General features: G+C 44.9%; 1 protein-coding gene across 1 annotated transcript in view; it reads right to left on the minus strand.

The window, feature by feature from the left end:
- Window positions 1–24,522, minus strand: part of BTC (betacellulin) — a 76,156-nt gene that overhangs the window by 50,693 nt on the left and 941 nt on the right. The gene's annotated exons all lie outside the window — the stretch shown is intronic.

Raw genomic sequence — 24,522 nt, forward strand, 5'->3', positions numbered from 1 at the left:
TCCACCAGAAAAAAGGTTTTTCCTCTCACCCTCTTGGTGGCCAGAATATTCTCTACCTCAAACACGTCCTCAGCAGAAACCGGAGCAGGGGAAGAACCTGGATTATTGGAAAAAGAGTTAAAGACAACTGGTTTGAGGAGAGATACGTGGAAGGAGTTGGGAATCCGTAAGGTGGCTGGGAGTTTTAACTTGTAGGCCACTGGATTGATTTGCTTAAGGACTTCAAATGGACCGATGAACCGGGGGCCCAACTTGTAGGAGGGTATTTTGAGCCGAACATGTTTGGAGGAGAGCCAAACCTTGTCTCCCGGACGAAATTGAGGCGGATCCAGACGTCTCTTGTCAGCATGTCTCTTCATCCGCTCAGCAGACCGAAGAAGTGCGGACCTAGTACTCTCCCAAATGGTGGAAAATTCGCCGACCAGAGACTCCGCGGCAGGGTTGTCCACAGAAGCGGAGACAGGAAACGGAATCCGGGGATGTTGACCATAAACTATAAAGAACGGAGACTTGGAAGATGATTCGCTCTCATGATTGTTGTAGGAGAATTCGGCCCATGGCAGGAGATCCACCCAATCAGTATGGTGAGCATTAACAAAGTGCCGGAGGTAGCTGGTAAGGATCTGGTTGATCCGCTCCACTTGACCATTGGACTGTGGATGATAAGCGGAGGAGAAATCCAGGGTGACATCCAGCAGCTTACACGTAGCTCGCCAGAAACGAGAGGTGAACTGAACCCCTCGATCCGACACGATGTGGAGGGGTAGGCCATGGAGACGGAAGATGTGGAGGAAGAAGTCCTTGGCTAGCACTGATGCAGACGGGAGACCAGGCAGAGGGATGAAGTGAGCCATTTTAGAAAAGCGGTCGGCGACCACCCAAATGACTGTACAACCGGCAGAGACAGGGAGATCTGTGATAAAGTCCATAGCAATGTGTTGCCACGGAGCATCAGGTACGGGAAGAGGCAGGAGACGACCGGCTGGTAGATGTCTGGGAACTTAGTTGCGGGCACAGGACGAACAGGCTGAAACGAAGTCTACCACATCCTTGCACAGGGTAGGCCACCAGTAATGCCGGGCGAAGAGCAAGAAGGTCTTCTTTTGGCCAGCATGGCCGGCTAGTTTAGATGAATGACCCCAGCAAAGAACCTTCACACGATCCGGTACTGTTACAAACGTCTTACCGGGTGGAAGACGAGTCAGATCCAAGGGGGCCACATTCATCACTTTGGAGGGGTCAATGATGTGCATAGGCTCCTCCTCTTGATCGGAGGACAAGAAGGAACAGGACAAGGCGTCGGCTTTGACATTCTTGTCCGCCGGGCGGAAGTGTATGACGAAGTCGAAGCGGGCGAAGAACAAAGACCACCGGGCCTGGCGCGGGTTGAGTCTTTGGGCATTCTGGAGATATGCCAGGTTTTTGTGATCCGTATAGATGATCACCGGGTATAGAGCCCCTTCAAGCAGGTAACGCCACTCCTCCAGCTCCAATTTAACGGATAACAGTTCTCAGTCTCCTATAGAGTAGTTGCGCTCCGAGGAGGAGAAGAGTTTGGAGAAGAAGCCGCAGGTTACCATTCTCCCGGAAGAAGACTTTTGGGTGAGCACCGCTCCGGCTCTGGAGGAGGAAGCATCAACCTCCAGGTAGAACTGTTTGTTGCAATCCGGATGGTGCAGCACTGGGGCAGAGGAGAAGGCTTGCTTTAAGGAAAGGAAGGCCTCCTCAGCATCGGGTGACCATTCCTTGGGATTTGCTCCCTTACGGGTGTGCGCAGATATGGGAGCAGTCCGAGAAGAGAAGTGCGGGATGAAGAGACGATAGTAGTTGGCGAAGCCCAGGAATCGCTGAATCGCCTTCAACCCCACCGGACGGGGCCACTTTAGGACAGCAGAGAGCTTCTCAGGATCCATTCGTAGGCCTGTCTGGGAGATAACGTAGCCCAGGAATGGAAGAGAGGTCTGCTCGAAGAGGCACTTCTCGTATTTTGCATAGAGGTGGTTCTGCCTGAGCCTAAGCAGGACCTGATGAACATCCCTCTGGTGTGTGGGAAGATCCGGAGAGAAGACCAAGATATCGTCCAGGTATACCACCACGCAGGAGTAAAGAAGATCACGGAAGATGTCGCTGACCAATTCTTGGAAGACAGCGGGAGCATTGCAGAGACCGAAGGGCATCACACGGTATTCATAGTGACCGTCCCGGGTATTGAATGCCGTCTTCCACTCATCTCCTTGACGGATTCAGACCAGGTTATACGCTCCATGTAGATCCAGCTTGGAAAAGATCCTGGCGCCCTTAAGGCGATCAAACAACTCGGAGATGAGCGGCAGGGGATATTTGTTTTTTACCGTGATCTGATTGAGTCCTCTATAATCAATACAGGGGCGTAGCGAACCATCCTTCTTTTTAACAAAGAAGAATGCGGCTCCAGCCGGGGAGGTAGATTTCCGGATGAATCCCCTAGCCAGATTCTCCTCAATGTACTAAGACATGGCCCGGGTTTCGGCCGCTGACAACGGGTAAATACGCCCACGGGGTGGAGTGGCGCCAGGTACCAGGTCGATCGGGCAATCATATGGCCTATGAGGTGGCAGTGTCTCTGCTTCCTTTTTATTGAAGACATCCGCGTAGGACCAGTAAGGAGCCGGTAGACCGGGTAAATTAGCTGGGGTAGGTGGAGGACGAGTCGGGCGAACCGGAATCAGGCAGGTCCTATGGCAGTCCTGCCCCCAGCGGAGTACTTCACCGGATTGCCAGTTCAGCACGGGTTCATGTGTCTGGAGCCAGGGTAGACCTGGCAATAGGGAGTGAGAGAGTCCGGACAGCACATGGAAGGAGATTTTCTCCGAGTGCAGCATTCCCACCTGCAGGGTTAGGGGCTCAGTGACGAGCAGGATGGTCACCGAAAGAAGTCTTCCATCCACGGAGGCGATGGACAATGGTTCAGCCAGAGGTTTGGTGGGAATTCGGTATCTCTCTACCAGGGACTGGGAAATGAGGTTTCCAGCAGCTCCAGAATCCAGATGAGCAATTTCAAAGAGACGGTTCTCTCCCCAAGAGATAGAGACAGACAAAGTCAGGGATGGAGAGGGCTTACATTTGCCTAGGACGACCTCTCCGAGCGGTCCTAGACACTGAAGTTTCCCGGAATCTCCGGGCAGGAAAGGATCAGGTGCTCTTTACTGCCACAATAGAAACAGCTCCCCTCGGCTCGACGTGACTCTTGGCGAGATTTGACCATCTTGGTCGGGTCGATCTGCATGGGTTCGGGAGTAACTGGTTGAGAGGCGGGTCTCTGGAAAGTACTGGAAAGTAGGAGCAAGGCAGAGGAATTTTCCCTCCCGGGTGGTCTCTTTGGTGCGTTCTTGGAACCGGATCTCAATCCGGGTAGCGAGTGACACCAGGTCATCCAAGGTGATAGGAATGTCCCGACCGGCTAGCTCATCCTTAATCCGGCCGGAAAGGCCCTCCCAGAAGACGGACACCAGAGCCTCGTTATCCCAGACAAGCTCAGAAGCGAGGGTACGGAACCGTATGGTATATTGGCCCACGGTGAGACTCTCTTGGCGGAGACGTAGCAGAGAGGAGGCTGAAGAGGATTTTCATCCTGGTTCATCGAAGACTTTCCAGAAAGCAGCGAGGAAAGACGATAGGTCGGACACCAACGAATCCTGTCTCTCCCACAAGGGATTTAGCCATGCCAGAGCTTCCCCAGTGAGATGGGACATGATGAATGCCACCTTGGCCCGGTTGGAGATGAACTGATGTGCAAAGAGTTCAAAGTGCAGGGTGCACTGGTTTATGAAATCCGGAGCTAAGGCGGGGTTGCCAGAAAAACGTGGAGGTGCCGAGAGCCGGGGTCCATAGCCGGATGCCATAATAGGAGTAGTTGGTGGTGCCGCGGAAGTAGGCGCTGCCTGACCAGAGAAGGACACAGACGGATCGGATAATGCACCTAGGCGAGAGTTAACAGACCGCAGGTAGGACAGGACCGACTCCTGCTGAGCCCTCTGACGTAAGACCTCCTGGTGCAGGATGGATATTGCGGGGGTCTGGGGGCCACCGGGTTCCATGGCCCGAGCAAACTGTTACGGATCCGGGTGATGGAACCTCTGTGCCGCGATGCAAGGAGGGACCCAGAGGGGCGTGACTAAGTATCAACCCAGACCGACCCTGGTCGTACGGCGGCTAACGACTCGGTGACCAGGGAGATACCGAGCAGAGGGACCAGGTGCTACTCTGGGGACGACCTTGTAAGAGAGCAGGTGGCTCCCACGGGTCAGCAGACTAGGACTGACCGGAATAGCGGATGGACACAACAGGCAGGCAGAAGTATCTGGATAGTTGACGGGTGGTCACGGCAAGTGACGGCAGGAGTCTCTAGGTGGTCACGGCAAGTGCTCCCAGGTGAGCGGGCTGGCAGGCACGGCAGGTAACAGGCAAGTGCTCCCGGTTGAGCGGGCTGGCAGGCACGGCAGGAAACAGGCAGGTAACAGGCAAGTGCTCCCAGGTGAGCGGGCTGGCAGGCACGGCAGGAAACAGGCAAGTGCTCCCAGGTGAGCGGGCTGGCAGGCACGGCAGGTAACAGGCAGGTAACAGGCAAGTGCTCCCAGGTGAGCGGGCTGGCAGGCACGGCAGGTAACAGGCAGGTAACAGGCAGGAAACAGGCTGGCGGGCAAGACTGGTAGTCAAGCTAGCAGCGGGACCTGAGGGCTGAAGCAGAGGTCAGAAACACTGTGCAACAACTTTTGCTCGGGCACCTCCATTTTGGAGGAGGTGCCTTATATATGGAAGGACCCTCGGCTATTGGCTGGGGATTCCTTAGGACGGCGCGCCCGGCCCCTTTAAGAGAAAGGGAGCGCGCGCCCTAAGCACAGTGCCCGGGAAGCTGCGCGCGCCGGCAGCAGCAGGGAGAGGAGCGCGGGAGGACGCCGCACGGGGAGCGGGGAGGTGAGAAGGACGGCGTTTCTGCCAGGCAGGGGGCAGAGACGCCGATGCTACACTAGGACAGTGTGTACATTATTCTGCATGCCTTCAGGAGCAGCCTGTATATTATATATTAGATTGTAAACTCCTAATACAGGGTGTACATTATTCTGTATGCTCTCAGAGGCAGCCTGTATATTGTATATTAGATTGTAAGCTCCTAGGACAGGGTGCACATTATACTGTATGCCCTCAGGATCAGTCTGTATATTGTATAGTAGATTGTAAGCTCCTAGGACAGGGTGTAGATTATTCTGCATGCCCTCAGGAGCAGCCTGTATATTATATATTAGATTGTAAACTCCTAGGACAGGGTGTATTTTATTCTGTATGCTCTCAGGGGCAGCATGTATATTGTATATTAGATTGCAAGCTCCTAGGACAGGGTGTGCATTATTCTGTATGCCCTCAGGAGCAGTCTGTATATTATATATTAGATTGTAAGCTCCTAGGACAGGTTTACATTATTCTGTATGCCCTCAGGGGCAGCTTGTATATTATATATTAGATTGTAAGCTCCTAGGACAGTGTGTACATTATTCTGCATGCCCTCAGGAGCAGCCTGTATATTATATATTAGATTGTAAACTCCTAGGACAGGGTGCACATTATTCTGTATGCTCTCAGGGGCAGCCTGTATATTGTATATTAGATTGTAAGCTCCTAGGACAGGGTGTACATTATTCTGTATGCCCTCGGGATCAGTCTGTATATTGTATATTAGATTGTAAGCTCCTAGGACAGGGTGTGCATTATTCTGTATGCCCTCAGAAGCAGCCTGTATTTTGTATATTAGATTGTAAGCTCCAAGGACAGGGTGTACATTATTCTGTATTCCCTCAGGAGCAGTCTGCATATTATATATTAGATTGTAAGCTCCTAGGAAAGTGTGTACATTATTCTGTATGCATTCAGGAGCAGCCTGTATTTTGTATATTAGATTGTAAGCTCTTAGGACAGGCTGTACATTATTCTGTATGCCCTCAGGAGCAGCCTGTATTTTGTATATTAGATTGTAAGCTCCTAGGACAGGGTGTACATTATTCTGTATGCCCTCAGGAGCAGCCTGTATTTTGTATATTAGATTGTAAGCTCCTAGGACAGGGTGTACATTATTCTGTATGCCCTCAGGAGCAGTCTGTATATTATATATTAGATTGTAAGCTCCTAGGAAAGTGTGTACATTATTCTGTATGCCCTCAGGAGCAGCCTTTATATTGTATATTAGATTGTAAGCTCCTAGGACAGGGTGTGCATTATTCTCCATGCCCTCAGGAGCAGTCTGTATATTATACATTAGATTGTAATCTCCTAGGACAGGGTGTACATTATTCTGCATGCCCTCAGGAGCAGTCTCTATTCTGTATATTAGATTGTAAGCTCCTAGGACAGGGTGTACATTATTCTGCATGCCCTCAGGAGCAGCCTTTGTATTGTATATTAGATTGTAAGCTCCTAGGACAGGGTGTACATTATTCTGTATGCCCTCAGGAGCAGTCTGTATACTGTATATTAGATTGTAAGCTCCTAGGACAGGGTGTACATTATTCTGTATGCTCTCAGGAGCAGCCTGTATTTTGTACATTAGATTGTAAGCTCTAGGACAGGGTGTACATTATTTTTTATGCCCTCAGGAGCAGCCTGTATTTTTTATATTAGATTGTAAGCTCCTAGGACAGGGTGTACATTATTCTGTATGCCCTCAGGAGCAGTCTGTATATTATATATTAGATTGTAAGCTCCTAGGAAAGTGTGTACATTATTCTGTATGCCCTCAGGAGCAGCCTGTATATTGTATATTAGATTGTAAGCTCCTAGGACAGGGTGTACATTATTCTGCATGCCCTCAGGAGCAGCCTTTGTATTGTATATTAGATTGTAAGCTCCTAGGACAGGGTGTGCATTATTCTCCATGCCCTCAGGAGCAGTCTGTATATTATACATTAGATTGTAATCTCCTAGGACAGGGTGTACATTATTCTGTATGCCCTCAGGAGCAGTCTCTATTCTGTATATTAGATTGTAAGCTCCTAGGACAGGGTGTACATTATTCTGTATGCCCTCAGGAGCAGTCTGTATATTATATATTAGATTGTAAGCTCCTAGGAAAGTGTGTACATTATTATGTATGCCCTCAGGAGCAGCCTGTATATTGTATATTAGATTGTAAGCTCCTAGGACAGGGTGTACATTATTCTGCATGCCCTCAGGACCAGCCTTTGTATTGTATATTAGATTGTAAGCTCCTAGGACAGGGTGTACATTATTCTGTATGCCCTCAGGAGCAGCCTGTATTTTGTACATTAGATTGTAAGCTCTAGGACAGGGTGTACATTATTCTTTATGCCCTCAGGAGCAGCCTGTATTTTGTATATTAGATTGTAAGCTCCTAGGACAGGGTGTACATTATTCTGTATGCCCTCAGGAGCAGTCTGTATATTATATATTAGATTGTAAGCTCCTAGGAAAGTGTGTACATTATTCTGTATGCCCTCAGGAGCAGCCTGTATATTGTATATTAGATTGTAAGCTCCTAGGACAGGGTGTACATTATTCTGCATGCCCTCAGGAGCAGCCTTTGTATTGTATATTAGATTGTAAGCTCCTAGAACAGGGTGTACATTATTCTGTATGCCCTCAGGAGCAGCCTGTATTTTGTACATTAGATTGTAAGCTCTAGGACAGGGTGTAGATTATTCTGTATGCCCTCAGGAGCAGTCTGTATATTGTATATTAGATTGTAAGCTCCTAGGACAGGGTGTACATTATTCTGTATGCCCTCAGGAGCAGCCCGTATATTATATATTAGATTGTATGCTCCTAGGACAGAGTGTGCATTATTCTGCATGCCCTCAGGAGCAGCCTGTATATTATATATTAGATTGTAAGCTCCTAGGACAGGGTGTGCATTATTCTGTATGCCCTCAGGAGCAGTCTGTATATTATGTATTAGATTGTAAGCTCCTAGGACAGGGTGTACATTATTCTGTATGCCCTCAGGAGCAGCCTGTATATTATATATTAGATTGTAAGCTCCTAGGACAGGGTGTGCATTATTCTGTATGCCCTCAGGAGCAGTCTGTATATTATTTATTAGATTGTAAGCTCCTAGGACAGGGTGTACATTATTCTGTATGCTCTCAGGAGCAGCCTGTATTTTGTATATTAGATTGTAAGCTTCTAGGACAGGGTGTATTTGCCTTTTCCTTTCCAAGTTGGCTCTCCTGAGCTTATAATACATGCAGATATACAGCAATATGCAGCAGGACAGACCTGATCCAGGGAAATATCCGATCGCCACAACTGGGGTCAGGAAGGAATTTTTTCCCCCCCTGAGGCAGAACTCTCCGGGGGGTTTCTTCGCCTTCCTCTGGATCTTTGGGTCCAGTGGCTCTCAGTCGGTCCTCAATGACCACAGCTAGTTCTGTGGTCTTTATGGGGCCTGACCTTAGAGTCATTGTGACCATGGTTTAATTTCTTAAAGGGCCAGTAATATTTTTATTACAATGTTGCTTATTGCTATTCCAATAAAAAGAATAAAAAGAAAATAAAAGTGTCATGTGAGTTTTTTTGTCTTGACTTTTTTATCATTGCTACCCTCAATATTCCACAAGTAGAACCAGGAATTATGTAGGGGTGCCATTTGCAGAAGGCAGACCACATACATCTCCACCCATTGTGGTATCATGTCAGCTCCTGTCCCAAGTTATATTACAAGGGTTATTGGGGCCGATTTCTGTGATGGAGGAAGAGCACTAAAATAGTATATGTCCTACACAACAAATTACCTGATAGAAGACTGAAGACCGGGACACAGAGCCGCCGAATACAAGAGACACAGGCAGTGTCAGACTGGGGTGCCAAGGGCCCACCAGTAACCAACTCCAGGAGCCCACTTTTCAGCTACATGCAAATGTGACATTATCCTCAATCACAAATTTATATATCAATTAACTGGGCAGATTGTAAAATGAATATGATGCTGCCTTTGTCTGTACATAGTGATTCAAGTATATAGTGCCAAGTTCTGCTCATATAAGAAGGTGGTGGCCCACCCTAGCACAGAGGCCCACCGGAGGATTCTCTTGTTCTCCTGAGGGGCCAGTCCAAGCCTGGATAGGGCCAATGGACCAGGTCATGTGAGTTTATTCATACCAAATGTATTGCTTTTTTTTTGTTTTATGTCTTAGATAAATCATTTTCACGCCTATGTCTTTTTAAGCTCTTAAGGCAGTTATTTGTTGTTCTAAAGTACTTTGCAGTGTTTCTAGAATAGAAATTACATTTTCATACTGTTTTGCTTCCATGTATCCACTATCCATCTTCTTCTGCACATGATTGATCAAGTCGGCAAAGTATGTATGTCTTCTGATGGGATTAGCAGCTACTAGACATCAAAGAGAATAATCTGACAGGCCAAGTTCCTGTTTTAGTCTATGTCCACACATTGGCGTTTTTGCTGCATTTTTTTTGCAGTAAATCCTGCTTTCTTGGCAGAAAAGAAGCATTGTCAAAAACGCAGGTTTTTTGCTACGTTTTTCAGGTCTTCCAAGTTTAGCTTTGCTTCCACCACAGAAGCATGAACACAGGTCACCAATGGCAGTACATTGAGTTTGGAGGACACTGTTTACTTTCACACCTTGGCTGGCCACAGGTATTGTTCAATCTCACACCTTTGGCAGCCAATGTTTACTGTGCATGCATCACTAATTTAATTAAACTGTACTAATCCTAACTACCATCTCAGGTGATCATGACAAGATGGTAAACTTGGCAAAATCACAAAAAATGTGTTTCACCTACTGCTGTACTTGCTTTTTTTTCACTAAAAAAGCAGAAAAACCTGATAACTGCGTTTTTGGCAGTGTTTTTTGCACCACCCATTGCTTTTAATGGGTGAAAAACGCTGAAAGAAGTGACATGCTGCATTCTTCAAAACCCAAGGTTTTGCACAAAATACTGAGGAAAAAAAAACAAGTGCCAAGCAGTGTGCATGAGATTTCTGAAATCTCATAGACTTTGCTGGACTGTAAAAGGCAGGTGAAAATTTTGCATAAAAAAGCATAAAAAAAAAGCTGAAAAAAACACAAAGTGTGAACACAGCCTTACACTTAGCTTCTACCTATATATCAGATTGGACAGTACAAAATGTTAGTAGCTGTCATTTTCCATATATTTCACTAAAAATACATTAGAACCTCAAAGCATGCCATTGGGCATTTTTTAGACTCTATTTAATACCTGAAATTCAGACATTATATTTTTGAAAGGCTTGTTTGGAATAGTTTTTTTTTATTTATAAAGTTGCAGATGATAAAAATAACAAACTCATCTATACTCACCTTTCCCCTCCCAGCGCTGCCTCTCTGCCGCTGTCCTGGTCTTTGTTGACAGGCAGTAGCGGTAACGTCACTGTTTCACCACCTCCCTTTACCCATTTAGTATATACTTCTTAGTTCCTCTCTCCAATGTAGAGAGTAAGTGCTATTGCCATCAGTGGAGAAGGGGAATAGTGCCAACTTGAATTGGCACCTAGATTACGCAGTTGTGCTACAAAAAGACAGCAGGTCAGGCATTCTCAGCTGCAAAGTCCTAGATCGTAGGTGCACAATCTTTTTCGAGTTGAAGTGATTTATTATTACTACACACTACTTTCAGGATTACTTACCATAGGAGAAAAGTGAGACAGTGTTATGTTTAGTGTAGCTCTCGAGGAGCCGATGTATAAAACAGGTATTCAAAGAGCAGCAAGGAGAGAAACAGCATATCTGTATGTCATGGATCTGTGTATCAGAAGCTCTGGAGAGGGACAGAAGCGCACACAAAATAGGGCAATACCGTCTGGCAAAGGATAGGTATAAGTGATGGTAGCACTCACCTAAAGGTGTTGTGTGCAGGCACAAGACCTGTGAAGGCATGGAAAACCGATGCTGCTGCCCCGTGGCTGGAGGAAATGGTTCTTCCAGATGTATAATGGCAAAAAATAGATGCTGGCACATTTAGGCGGGTTTTCATAACTTGAGAAAGGCGCCGTTCCAGCGCAGAAATGCGTTAGTATTAATAAGAACCGTTTTGGAATCTCAAGGCTCTTCATTCCCGCAGCGCAGCCCATCTAAACCAGCCAGCATCCATTTTTTTGCCATGGGTTTGTGTATGGCTCTGCTGTGAACATGCCTCAGCTGTGCCCACATGAGTATTAGCCCCTGTGGCTCATCAATGTGGGGTGAGTTCACCAGCCAGCATGTCAACATAAACGCGAGCCTTCGTAACAATAAGCCAATGCAATTATACACTCAAATCATATCTGAAAAACCTTCATAATAACAATATTCTAATGAAAACTGTACCAACACAGTAAGTCAACATTCGCCGCCTAGAGAAATCTAGTGTTAGAACCCTCCTGTTTGTTTTTTCCATCTTGTGTTGTCACGTGACCATCTGCCTTTATATTCCAGCTCCGCCCTTTTGGCTGTGTTGGACTTCAGTGTTGTTTGACTGTTTCTCTAGCCAGGTGCTTCTGTGCCTTTCTCTGTCAGTTCGCTTGGTCCTTCTGGGACCTCTAGTACCTTTTTGTCAGTTTGTCTTTTTGTTCTGCAACAACTTCTCTGTTTAGGAGGTGTCCCATTTTTGTTCCAGTTCTTAGTTCTTTTAGGGATCCCTCCCCTTTATGCTTTACGTCTTCGTTCAGACTAGCCGAGGACTAAGGCAGGTCTGTTCGCAAGGAACAGGCAGCCCGTTACATCGTAGGGATTGAGCTTAGTCTTACTGTAGGGATAGCTTTCCTCTTTCTTTCCTTAGTACTTGTTGCAGATCATAACATCTAGGCCTGGATTTAATTAGTAGTAATTAATGTAAGCCTGGACCGAACACACTTCATTGGATTAACATTTGGCTAAAAATAATTTCAGACGGGCAAACTGAATGTGAGACCTAAATGCAGGGTGTTCCCTAACCACAGGTGCATTCCTCAGCATAAATCTGCCCTACCTTAGTTCTCACACTGCCTAATAATAGACTCCAGTGATTTTTAAGTGGCTAAAGATAAAGAAGAATACCGTATTTAGGAACTGAGCTTGCAAAAGTGAGTCTAAACGGATCCTCCTTACACTGTTTTCTTTAAATGCTAAATTGTCCTTTGGCGGAAGTATACTATGCACTGAATTAAGGTAGCGTTCACACTGGTCGATCTGGTATGAGATCTCCTAGGAACACTTGTTTTCAATAATCATGTATTCTTAACAGTCTATCAATCAACTAATGAACAAAAAAAAAGGTTGGTCGTTGGGTGAAATGATTTAAGCTTGCTTAAAAATCATAGTTCTCGGCAGCACATTATTCTGTGCAAACAGGACATGTGCTGCCAAGAACAATGGTATCCTATAAGTATAAAATGATCATGTTACGATCATTCCTGGTGCATGTAAGTGTGGGCAGCCTGCCTAAACAGGCTATTAAATTACCACCGATAGGCTTGCATGTAACCAATTGTACCACAATCAGACTGTTTACATGCAGCCTAACAGAAAATGACTTGATAGAATTGGACTACTGGACCTGTATAGGATATATTACACAGTACAGACCAAAAGTTTGGACACACCTTCTCATTTAAAGATTTTTCTGTATTTTCATGACTATGAAAATTGTACATTCACACTGAAGGCATCAAAACTATGAATTAACACATGTGGAATTATATACTTAACAAAAAAGTGTGAATCAACTGAAAACATGTCTTATATTCTAGGTTCTTCAAAGTAGCCACCATTTGCTTTTGTTATGCACACGCCCGGGCTGACTGGCGTGTGCGTGATTTAGTGATTCCACTGTGCCATGAACCGGAGAGTGCCTGGAGGGGCGTGACTAAGTATCAACCCGATCCGACCAAGGTCGCACGACAGCTAACGACGCCATGCACCAGGGAGGAACCGAGCAGAGGGACCAGGTGATACTCCAGGCCAGACCCCAGACACGGCTGTTGACCCACACCGGGGAATACAGGAACAGGCAGGTTAGGCTGGCACACAGACAGGTGGGTATCGGCAGGCACGGCTGGCATGCAGATAGGTGGGCACTGGCAGGCACGGCTGGAGTGCAGACAGGAGGATACAGGCAGGCACGGCTGGTATGCAGACAGGAGGGTACTGACAAGTACGGCTGGCGTGCAGACGGGGAGGTACGAGCAGGTTGGAGCACAGGCTGGATAGGGTCCAGTACAGCCTGGGAATCAGGAACAGAACCGCAGATGGGGTAGACAAGCAGAGCAGAGAGGAACCGCTGGAGCGGTGGGCAAGGTGGAGCAGAGAGGTACCGCCGGAGCGGTGAGCAAGCAGAGCAGGGAGAAACCGCCGGAGCGGTGAGCAAGGCAGAGCAGGCAGGAACCGCCGGAGCGGTGAGCAAGGCAGAGCAGGCAGGAACCGCCGGAGCAGTGAGCAAGGCAGAGCAGGCAGGAACCGCCGGAGCGGTGAGCAAGGCAGAGCAGGAAGGAACCGCCGGAGCAGTGAGCAAGGCAGAGCAGGCAGGAACCGCCGGAGCGGTGAGCAAGGCAGAGCAGGCAGGAACCGCCGGAGCGGTGAGCAAGGCAGAGCAGGCAGGAACCGCCGGAGCGGTGAGCAAGGCAGAGCAGGCAGGAACCGCCGGAGCGGTGAGCAAGGCAGAGCAGGCAGGAACCGCCGGAGCGGTAAGCAAGGCAGAGCAGGCAGGAGCCGCCGGAGCGGTGAGCAAGGCAGAGCAGGCAGGAACCGCCGGAGCGGTGAGCAAGGCAGAGCAGGCAGGAACCGCCGGAGCGGTGAGCAAGGCAGAGCAGGCAGGAACCGCCGGAGCGGTAAGCAAGGCAGAGCAGGCAGGAGCCGCCGGAGCGGTGAGCAAGGCAGAGCAGGAAGGAACCGCCGGAGCGGTGAGCAAGGCAGAGCAGGCAGGAATCGCCGGAGCGGTGAGCAAGGCAGAGCAGGCAGGAACCACCAGAGTGATGAGCAAGGCAGAGCAGGCAGGAACCGCCGGAGAGGTGAGCAAGGCAGAGCAGGCAGGAACCGCCGGAGTGGTGAGCAAGGCAGAGCAGGCAGGAACCGCCGGAGCGGTGAGCAAGGCAGAGCAGGCAGGAACCGCCGGAGCGGTGAGCAAGGCAGAGCAGGCAGGGCTCTGTTCACACTGAACAGACTGGAAGGGAAAAGCAGAACCACACAAGGTACTTGCAATGAAGTAGCGAGTGGACTCTAAACTCACAACAGAAGTAAAGAGACATCCAGTAGGAGTTAGGTGCAGGTTCAGAGACTGCAGGAAAAGGGAAGGTATGGACACAGAGACAAACAGGCTAGGAGAGTGTTCAGACAGGAACTGACACTGAAACAAGATACAGGAGCGAGTCTGGGTATACAGCCCCCAGAGAGGCGGACAAACAGGCTAGGAGAGTGTTCAGACAGGAACTGACACTGCAACAAGATACAGGAGCGTGTCTGGGTATACGGCCCCCAGAGAGGCGGACAAACAGGCTAAGAGATAGTTCAGACAGGCCTGGGAATACAGCCCCCAGGTTGGCGGACAGGCAAGAACAGAACGGGACCTGGCACATCAGAGGCAAGGAGCCCTCTAAAGGCAAGAGTTGCTCAGGCACCAGCTTCAGGGTGGAGCTGGTTTAAATATCCAGTGACAGACAGCAATAGGCTGGAGATGCATTAGGGGTGTGCCCACAGCAGCTACAAGAAACAGGAAGTAACCGGGCCGCCGCCCTAAGCAGTCAGGACAGGGACAAGCAGACAGCAAGAACAGAAGCCAGGCTGGCAGACTGGACTGAAGATTAAGTTTGCGATCTTGCATAGTGGGAGATGGTGCACTATGCAAGTACGCCACCAGGTATGTTACAGCTTTGATGACTGCTTTGCACACTCTTGGCATTCTCTTGATGAGCTTCAAGAGGTAGTCACCGGAAATGGTTTACGCTTCACAGGTGTGCCCTGTCAGGTTTAATAAGTGGGATTTCTTGCCTTATAAATGGGGTTGGGACCATCAGTTCTGTTGTGCAGAAGTCTGGTGGATACACAGCTGATAGTCCTACTGAATAGACTGTTAGAATTTGTATTATAGCAAGAAAAAAGCAGCTAAGTAAAGAAAAATGAGTTTCCATCATTACTTTAAGAAATGAAGGTCAGTCAGTGTGAAAAATTGGGAAAACTTTGAAAGTGTCCACAAGTGCAGTTGCAAAAACCATCAAGAGCTACAAAGAAACTGGCTCACATGAGGACCTCCCCAGGAAAGGAAGACCAAGAGTCACCTCTGCTTCTGAGGATAAGTTTATCCGAGTCACCAGCCTCAGAAATTGCAGGTTAACAGCAGCTCAGATTAGAGACCAGGTCAATGCCACACAGAGTTCTAGCAGCAGACACATCTCTTCAACAACTGTTAAGAGGAGACTTTGTGCAGCAGGCCTTCATGGTAAAATAGCTGTTAGGAAACCACTGCTAAGGACAGGCAACAAGCAGAAGAGACTTGTTTGGGCTAAAGAACACAAGGAATGGACATTAGACCAGTGGAAATTTGTGCTTTGGTCTGATGAGTCCAAATTTGAGATCATTGGTTCCAACCACCGTGTCTTTGTGCGACGCAGAAAAGGTGAACGGATGGACTCTACATGCCTGGTTCCCACCGTGAAGCATGGAGGAGGAGGTGTGATGGTGTGGGGGTGCTTTGCTGGTGACACTGTTGGGGATTTATTCAAAATTGAAGGCATACTGAACCAGCATGGCTACCACAGCATCTTACAGCGGCATGCTATTCCATCCGATTTGCGTTTAGTTGGACCATCATTTATTTTTCAACAGGACAATGACCCCAAACACACCTCCAGGCTATGTAAGGGCTATTTAACCAAGAAGGAGAGTGATGGGGTGCTACGCCAGATGACCTGGCCTCCACAGTCACCAGACCTGAACCCAATCAAGATGGTTTGCGGTGAGCTGGACCGCAGAGTGAAGGCAAAAGGGCCAACAAGTGCTAAGCATCTCTGGGAACTCCTTCAAGATTGTTGGAAGACCATTTCCGGTGACTACCTCTTGAAGCTCATCAAGAGAATGCCAAGAGTGTGCAAAGCAGTCATCAAAGCAAAAGGTGGCTACTTTGAAGAACCTAGAATATAAGACATATTTTCAGCTGTTTCACACTTTTTTGTTAAGTATATAATTCCACATGTGTTAATTCATAGTTTTGATGCCTTCAGTGTGAATGTACAATTTTCATAGTCATGAAAATACAGAAAAATCTTTAAATGAGAAGGTGTGTCCAAACTTTTGGTCTGTACTGTATGTAAATTCTATGCAGCTTCTTCTATGGGCTTAGCTATGACCCATAAAGGGAACCTGTCGTGTCGTACATGCTATCTGATCTGCAGGCAGGATGCTATAGGAAAGGAAGAGCTGATCAGAATGGTGTACATTTTTGTGGGAAAAGTTTCAGTAAAACTTGTCTGTTAATTATTGAAATCTCTGGAGTTTCTATGTATATGAGTCAAGTGGGCGTTCCTAAATCAGTGAATGTAGAGATAGCTGTCATTTACTGAGTAGGACCGCCTACTGGACTCGTATGCTCACAAACACAATGAATCTTTTCCAACAAACCTATATACACTCCCTGACAGAAGTTACGTCGCTTATCCATGTTATGTAAATAAAAGCTTATAACCGGACGTTAAATTCATCCATTGGTTTTATAAATTACTCTTTTGAAAGCTGAAACCCTCCCAAATTTGGTTTCGGTTTAGAAAATAAATTGGCATCAATGCTGAAATATTGATCATTTAATGAACACAGAATGCTCAGATTTTGGCAAGACAAAAGTTTTGTCACCCACAGAAAGTAATGTGATATTCAAACAAATAATTATCTTAAAATACAAATATATTTTACATAACATTGGTGAATGAAGTTGTGGTGCCAATAGAGTCATATTTAATATTTTGTGTGACTTCCATGAGCTTGAAGGACTGCATCCATGCAGTTCAACAATGTTGCATACAATTTATTAATGAAGTCATCAGGAATAACAAATAATTCAGTCTTACATGCCTCCCAGAGTTCATCTAGATTCTGTGGTTTTGTCTTCCAAGCTTCCTCTTTCATCCTACCCCAAACATGCTCAATGATGTTCATGTCTGGTGACTGGGCTGGCCAGTCCTTGAGCACCTTGATCTTTTTTGCCTGGAGGAACTTTGTTGTAGAGATGGATGTATGAGATGGTGCACCATCCTGCTGCAGAATTTGACCCCTTTTATGATTTGGAATGTAAGAGGTAGCTAATACTACTTGATATTTTAGGCTATTGATATTGCCTTCCACCTTGCAAATGTTTCGCACACCCCCATAGTGAATGTAACCCCAGACCATGATCTTTCCACCACCAAATTTAACTGTTTTCTGGGTGTATTTTGGATCCATATGGGCTCCAGTAGGTCTCCTGCAGTATTTGCGGCAGATGTGGTGTAATTCTACTGAAGATTCATCAGAGAAATCCACCTTCTGCCACTTTTCCAGCGTCCATCTGTTTAGCAGGCTGTGGGACTTTGCAAATGCCACACGGTTTTTTATTTGCCTTTTGTTTAGTGCTGGCTTCTGGGCACTGATTCGACCATGGAGGCCATTTCGAGACAGAATCCTACAAACTGTTCTAGTTGACACAGGGACTTGAGGTGACCAGGCTGTTGGAGCTCTGCTGCAGTGGAAGAGGGGCTTGCTTTGGATTTTCTAACCATCAAAAGTGCCTCCTGAGCAGTTGTCTTGCGGGGTCTGCCGAACCTGGGCTTGTCAAACACATCTCCAGTCTCTTCAAATCTTTTTTTAATTCTTTGTATTTGACGCTGAGACACATTAATGGTGCCAGCCACCTCTGCAGTGGATCTGGTCTTCAGCCTCTTGATGATCAAGGCTTTGGTCGCAGGGTTGATTTTTGGCATGTTGTCAGAGCTCAAGTTGCAGTTCAAGTGAAAGTCTGGGGTGCTGGGTTTCTTTAGATACACACCCACTAATTAACCGATCATTTACTGAGCACTGGTGAGGATGTAAACTAGGATTGGGTGCATTATATGACCAGGCGACAAAACTTTTGTCTTGCCAAAATCTGACCATTCTGTGTTCATTAAATGATCAATATTTCAGCATTGATGCCGATTTATTTTCTTAACCTAAACCAAATTTGGGAGGGTTTCAGCTTTCAAAAGAGTAATTTATAAAACCAATAGATGAATTTAACATCAGGTTATAAGCTTTTATTTACATAACATGGATAAGCGACATAACTTCTGTCAGGGAGTGTATAATTCTGCCAAGCTTTTCCTTCTCTACACAATGCAGTCCACAGATTGGACTACAGGTATAATGTGACAGGTTCCCTTTAACATGACATTAATTTATTTTATTCTATGTATTACCGGTATATCTACTCACCCTCCTGAATGAGCAGCACAATTGCCCTAAGTCTCAGCAGATACAATACCATCATCACGTGGATGTGACGCCACATTCCACCTGTCTTATTTTGTGAGTTATTTTCTTTTTATGAAAAAGGTCTTTTTGGAAAAAAATCACATTGTTGAACAACTCACTAATTTGATTGTTGAAGAAACAGACAATAAAAGAAACAAAGAAAAAAGCCAAACATAAACAGGCGCTCGACTGTTAAATGCGCTGTCAAGTTCTAACGCAGCATTAAAAGCATGTCGGCATGGGCGTGCATCATTGTATGCGCCCATCGGTTACTATGACAGCCGGGGGTCTGTTGAAGATCCCTGTGCCTGTCATCACGTCGGTCCCTTTAAACCCTGACTGTGGGAGACCATGATTTTTACTATATGCAGCAATACTGTGCTATTGCTCTGTATATGGCACAAGCGATCAGCTTCAAGTCCCCTAAGGGGACTAATAAATACAGTAAAAATATAAGTTTTAAAAAATAAAAAACATTTTCCGCCATGAAAGATAAAGATAATTGAAAAAATACACATATGTGGTATCACCGCGTCCAAAAAAGACCAATCTATTAAAATGTAAACTGAACGATAAACACCTTAAACAAAAGCAAAAAATCAAAACGCCAAAATTGCACTTTTTTGGTTACCGCAATACAGCAAAATATGTTGTAGGAAGTGATGAAAATGTCATATATATCCCAAAATGGTATCAAGAAAAAAGTAGTTTGGCCCCGCAAAAAATAAGCCCTCACACAGCTCTATAAACCAAAAAATGTTTTTTTTCAAATTTCTACTTGTTTTTCACCACTAAACTAATAAAAAAACTGGACAAGTTTGGTATCGTGTAATTGTACCGATGAGGAGAATCATATTGCAAGGTCATTTTTACCATACAATGTACACCATAAAAACTATTCATAAGTAAACAATATCAGAATTGGGTTTTTTTAGCAATTTTTTTTCCGTTTTCCAGTACATTATGTGGTAAAATGAATGGCGTCACTCAAAAGTACAACTCATCCGACATAAAACAAACCCTCATACGTCAATGTGCCAGAAAAATAAAAAAGTTATGGCTCTTGGAAAAAGGGAAGGAAAAGACAGAAATGGCCAGGTTGTTAATGGGTTAATCAAGTAATTATATCTTTGTGAATTATCACGCCCTATGAATGAGGTATTACACACATGACAAAAAACAGTTATGGTCACCATCAAAGCCCCAGTAATGTTTTCCACAAATCCTAATTAGGCTATGTTTACATCATGTTTTTGCACACGTAAGTGGTTCCATTGGGGCTTCCATCTGAAGCTCTGAAAAACGGGACTTAGGCAAATCTGCCAATGGGGCCATTCATTTTAATGAAGCAGATGTTGTCACTTTGTGCTTCGTCTGACTTTCTTTTCAGCACAAAAACATAATTGATTGTCCCTTATCAGCAAATTCGCGTGAATCACTTTTTTCAGGGCTTCAGACAGAATCAGACTGTGAACCTGGCCTTAGTCTGAAACAAAACTGTTTATGAGCATGGCTTCTAAAAAACAGGGATAAGTGCTCCTTAAAAGGAACTTGCCATGTTCCAAAACGTTAACCTGCAGATATAAGTTTAATCTGTATGTTAACAGCATTCTAAAGCCATGTGGCCGCCGCACTGAAAGCCCTGTTATCGGGAGAAAATGAACTTCCCGGCAGCTTCCAGCTTTCAGTCATAGAGGTGCATCCGAAACGGCTTCAGTCACCACTCAGCTGAGGCTGTACCCACACTGACTGACAGCCACCTCTGCATTTAGGCACTTCTGAGCCAGCTGTCAGTCAGTGCCAGGGCGTGCTTACAGCAAAGCCGAAGGATGACGGGAGGAATAAAGTTAATTTTCTCCTTGTAGCCGGGCTTTCAGTGTGATGGCTGCATGGCTTCAGATTGTGTTGATTTATGGCATCTCCCTTGCATGATCAAACTTTACCTTATATTTGTGGATTGCACGGCAAGCTGTGTTCACAGACAATGATTTCTAGAATAATTCCTGAGCCCATGCAGTGATTTACACGACCGAATCATGCCTATTCTTAATGCAGTGCTGCCTGAGATCACAAGCATCCAATAATTGACAGTCGGCCTTGTCCCTTGTGCACATGGATTTCTCCAGAATCTCTGAATCTTTTGATGATATTATGTACTGTACATGGTGCGATACTCAAAGTCTTTGCTATTTTACATTGAGGAACATTTTTCTGAAACTGTTCCACTATTCTTAGGCACAGTCGTTAACAGATGGTGAACATCTGACCATCTTTGCTTCTGAGAGACTCTGCCTCTCTAAACTGCTCTTTTCATACAGTCATGTTAGTTAGTTGAAACTTGACCCTCCAGCTGTTTTTCATTACCACCACTTACTTTTCCAGCCATTTGTTAAACCTGCCCCATCTTTTTTTGAGATGTGTTTCTGCCTTCAATTTCTAAACAAGTAAATTTTTACAAATGAAATGGAAAAATGTCTAACGCTCACCTTCTGATATGTGCTCTCTGGTCTGTTGTGAATAAAATACGGCTATAAGAGATTTCCAAATCATTACATTCTTGTTTTTTTTACATTTTACACAGCGTCCCAACTTTTGGGTGAATGGGGGTTGTAATAGTCATTTTACAGAAATACAACATGCCATATATGCTCTATATATGACTGTATCAATCTCCCCCACAGACAGGAAAGTTCATTAAAAAACTCAATCAACCACTGCAGGGAATCAGGAAAAACTGATTACTAGGGTTTAAAGTGTTTGTAGAAAGTTTGGAAGTTACTTCTAAAGGTAAATTCCTGGAGGTCCAACAACAGGGACCCCTATCGATCTCGAGAATGGGGTCCTGAACAGCCTCATTTGAATGCAGCAGGTGTTAAACATGCATCCATTCTCAATGGGCCCACCTAAAGGCCGCTAGTCCCACTGACAATGAATGGAGCGTGTTCCCCACTGGCATTCAAATTGGGCTCTTCAGATCACAATTCTCGGGACTGCTGAGGGTCCCAATAGTTAGACTCCCAGCAATCAGGAAATAATCCTCTAATCTAATAGGGGATAACTTCCAACCTTAGTGCAAAAATGTTAATGCACACGTTATTACTATATGTGCAAACCTACAAAGGATTGACTGAGAAAACAGGGTAAAAGAACTCCAGAAAACATTTAGGAGAAGTGAGAGAAGTTAGAAAGGACGATGCGCGCGAAGAAATGAAGAAAGGTAAAAGGGGCAAGACAGCTTAGAGTGAAACTGCTGCGGAAGGAACAAAAGGTCAAGATTAGGAAACGTTTACATGGGTCTCTCTGTGGTATTATCTGAATTCCTTAGTTATGCATCTCCCCTTCAAGCCCTGTACAAGTAGGGACAAAGTACAGCAGCTTTTAAGGACCGTTCCTGTAAGTACTTTTTAGTATGTGATTTTCTTCTCTTGTCCCAAAAACACAAACTACATAAAACAAGTAGTGGGGATGTGTCAGGCAGTGACTGAAGTCCATAGTAGCACAAGGCAGGTGACCACCTAGAAGCGAGACAGATAGCAGTATAGTATATTCACACATGGCAGATTTAATTACAGAAATTTCAGCGACTGCCCCATTCATCTGAATGGTGGTGTGTACAAGTGTCTCCTGCTGAAATATCCACCTTCAGATGAATGCAACTGATATCCAGAGGCAAAAACTCCCTAAGGGTGACATGGCAAGATCCCTCCATCTCACACACTTCTTTATATCCACAGGCGGCCACTGGTGTAAGACAAAGAGGTGGCCACGTGTGTGCACTGCTCTCTCCACCAGCATCTACGGAGTTACAGTACCAGCAAACAGCACTGTCAAACAGTAACTATACTAAATGAGCAGTACAAAGGAAGAGAGATAAGCCTCTGTTACCAGTCATTTCTTCTCTCCTTCACTAATCATTTACTCTTAAAAACTCAAAGCTGTCTTCAGATCTGTCTTCACTTAGGGATCAGATTACAGCTGTTACCTATAAAAGTCTATGGAGACGTGAGGAGGAACGAGCTGAAGGGAAATTGGACAGAAGCTGCTCAGGCTTCTAGTGACCACAGCGTACAGTGGGGAAAGTGGCTAAAAATATGGAGGGTGCAAGTCATTAATGGTCAGAAACAATGTTACGGTATGAACACTTGCCACTGAAAACATTCGCACATGTTCTGTTGCAGATTTTATAATGCGGATCCACAGTACAATCTACAAATATTACATGAGGTATCAGTTGCAAATTTTGTCATCAACTTGGCGGGCAGAATGGTGGCTCAGTGGTTAGCAGGGTCCAGGGTTCAAATCCCACCAAGGACAACAAATCTCTGCAAGAGTTTGTATGTTCTCCCCGTGTTTGTGTGGGTTTCCTCCCATGCTCCAAAGACATACTGATAGGGGGAATTAAATTGCGAGCCCCAATGGGGACAGTGATTATATCTGTAAAGCGCTATGGAATGAATGGCGCTATATAACTGAGTAAATAAATGAGTAAGTTGGGTGCAGATATCATGCTACCCATTGTAAAGGGTGAAATACAAAGAATTGACATTCTGCAGATTTAAAGACTGGTGAATTTTGTAGAGAATCTAGAGATGGAACTACCATAGGGGAGAATGCTACAGTGATGGCCAGTCTACATTCAGTCTCTACCTGGACGGGCCAGGACGGGGTCTCCTGTTATGGAGATAGGTTTGGGTCCAAAAGATGGTATCCACATTTATCACAAATTGACAACATATTCTTTGAAGATGGCATAAATGACTAAGATGAGGAGGATAGCACCTTAACAGCTATCCCGTGTAACCCTCTATTATGTCCTTATATCCTTGGAACATTCTTTAAAAATTCTTTTAATGGTTATCTGAAAGCATGTTCTCGTGTATACAGTATATATACATGATAATGCCTAGCATGGCAGTCATGTGCTATAAAAACAGCAAAGTGCGTAGTTTTGTATCACTTGTATAAGCAAACACTGCGTAGTATGTACTCATTTCTGGAATCCATATGTATGTATTGTTCACATGTGCCTCTGTATAACAACACTCCCTCGCTCACGCACTACTATTCTGTTATTATACCTCTTCTTACACGCACTAATGACCTATAAAAAGTATTTATAGACAAGGAGAAATGTAATAAAGACATAAGAGACACAATACATGTAATATAGATCTCATTACCAGCCTGCTCCCCGAGCATCTGCCAATGACAGTGATGAGAATACCCGTATATACGTCTCTAATTATAATATACCCGGCTGTATACTGAGTATGGGAAGCACTAAGCTAGAGGGAGAATAAGGCCGGGAGCCAGGCTCCCCATAGATCACTGCTGGACTGTATGGTGCCTGAGTGCAGAATACAGGCTGCCACAATCACACAATGCAGGCTATGTATGAAGGCTGAGAAAGATAGATAGATAGATAGATAGATAGATAGATAGATAGATAGATAGATAGATAGATAGTAGATCGATCGATCGATAATAGATATGTATATATATATATATATATATATATATATATGATAGATAGATAATAATAGATAGACAGATAATAGATAGATATATGGATAGATAGATAGATAGATAGATAGTAGATAGGTAATAGATAGATAGGTAATAGATAGATAGATATAGATAGATAGATAGATAGATAGATAGTAGATAGGTAATAGATAGATAGGTAATAGATAGATAGATATAGATAGATAGATAGATAGATAGATAGATAGATAATAGATATGTATATATATATATATATGATAGAGAGATAATAATAGAGAGATAATAGATAGATATATGGATAGATAGATAGTAGATAGGTAATAGATAGATCGGTAGATAATAATAGATAATAGATAGATAGATAGATAATAGATAATATTTAGATAGATAATAGATAGATAGATAATAATAGATAATAGATAGATAGATAATAGATAGATAGATAATAATAGATAGGTATAGATAGATAGATAATAGATAGATGGGTAGATAAGATAGATAATAAATAGATAATAGATAGATAGATAGATAGATAGATAGATAGATAGATAATGGATGGATA

This window comes from Phyllobates terribilis, unplaced genomic scaffold (assembly GCF_046119375.1).
Source record: "Phyllobates terribilis strain yellow unplaced genomic scaffold, ASM4611937v1 Scaffold_1__5_contigs__length_1240528914, whole genome shotgun sequence".
Taxonomy (NCBI): domain Eukaryota; kingdom Metazoa; phylum Chordata; class Amphibia; order Anura; family Dendrobatidae; genus Phyllobates; species Phyllobates terribilis.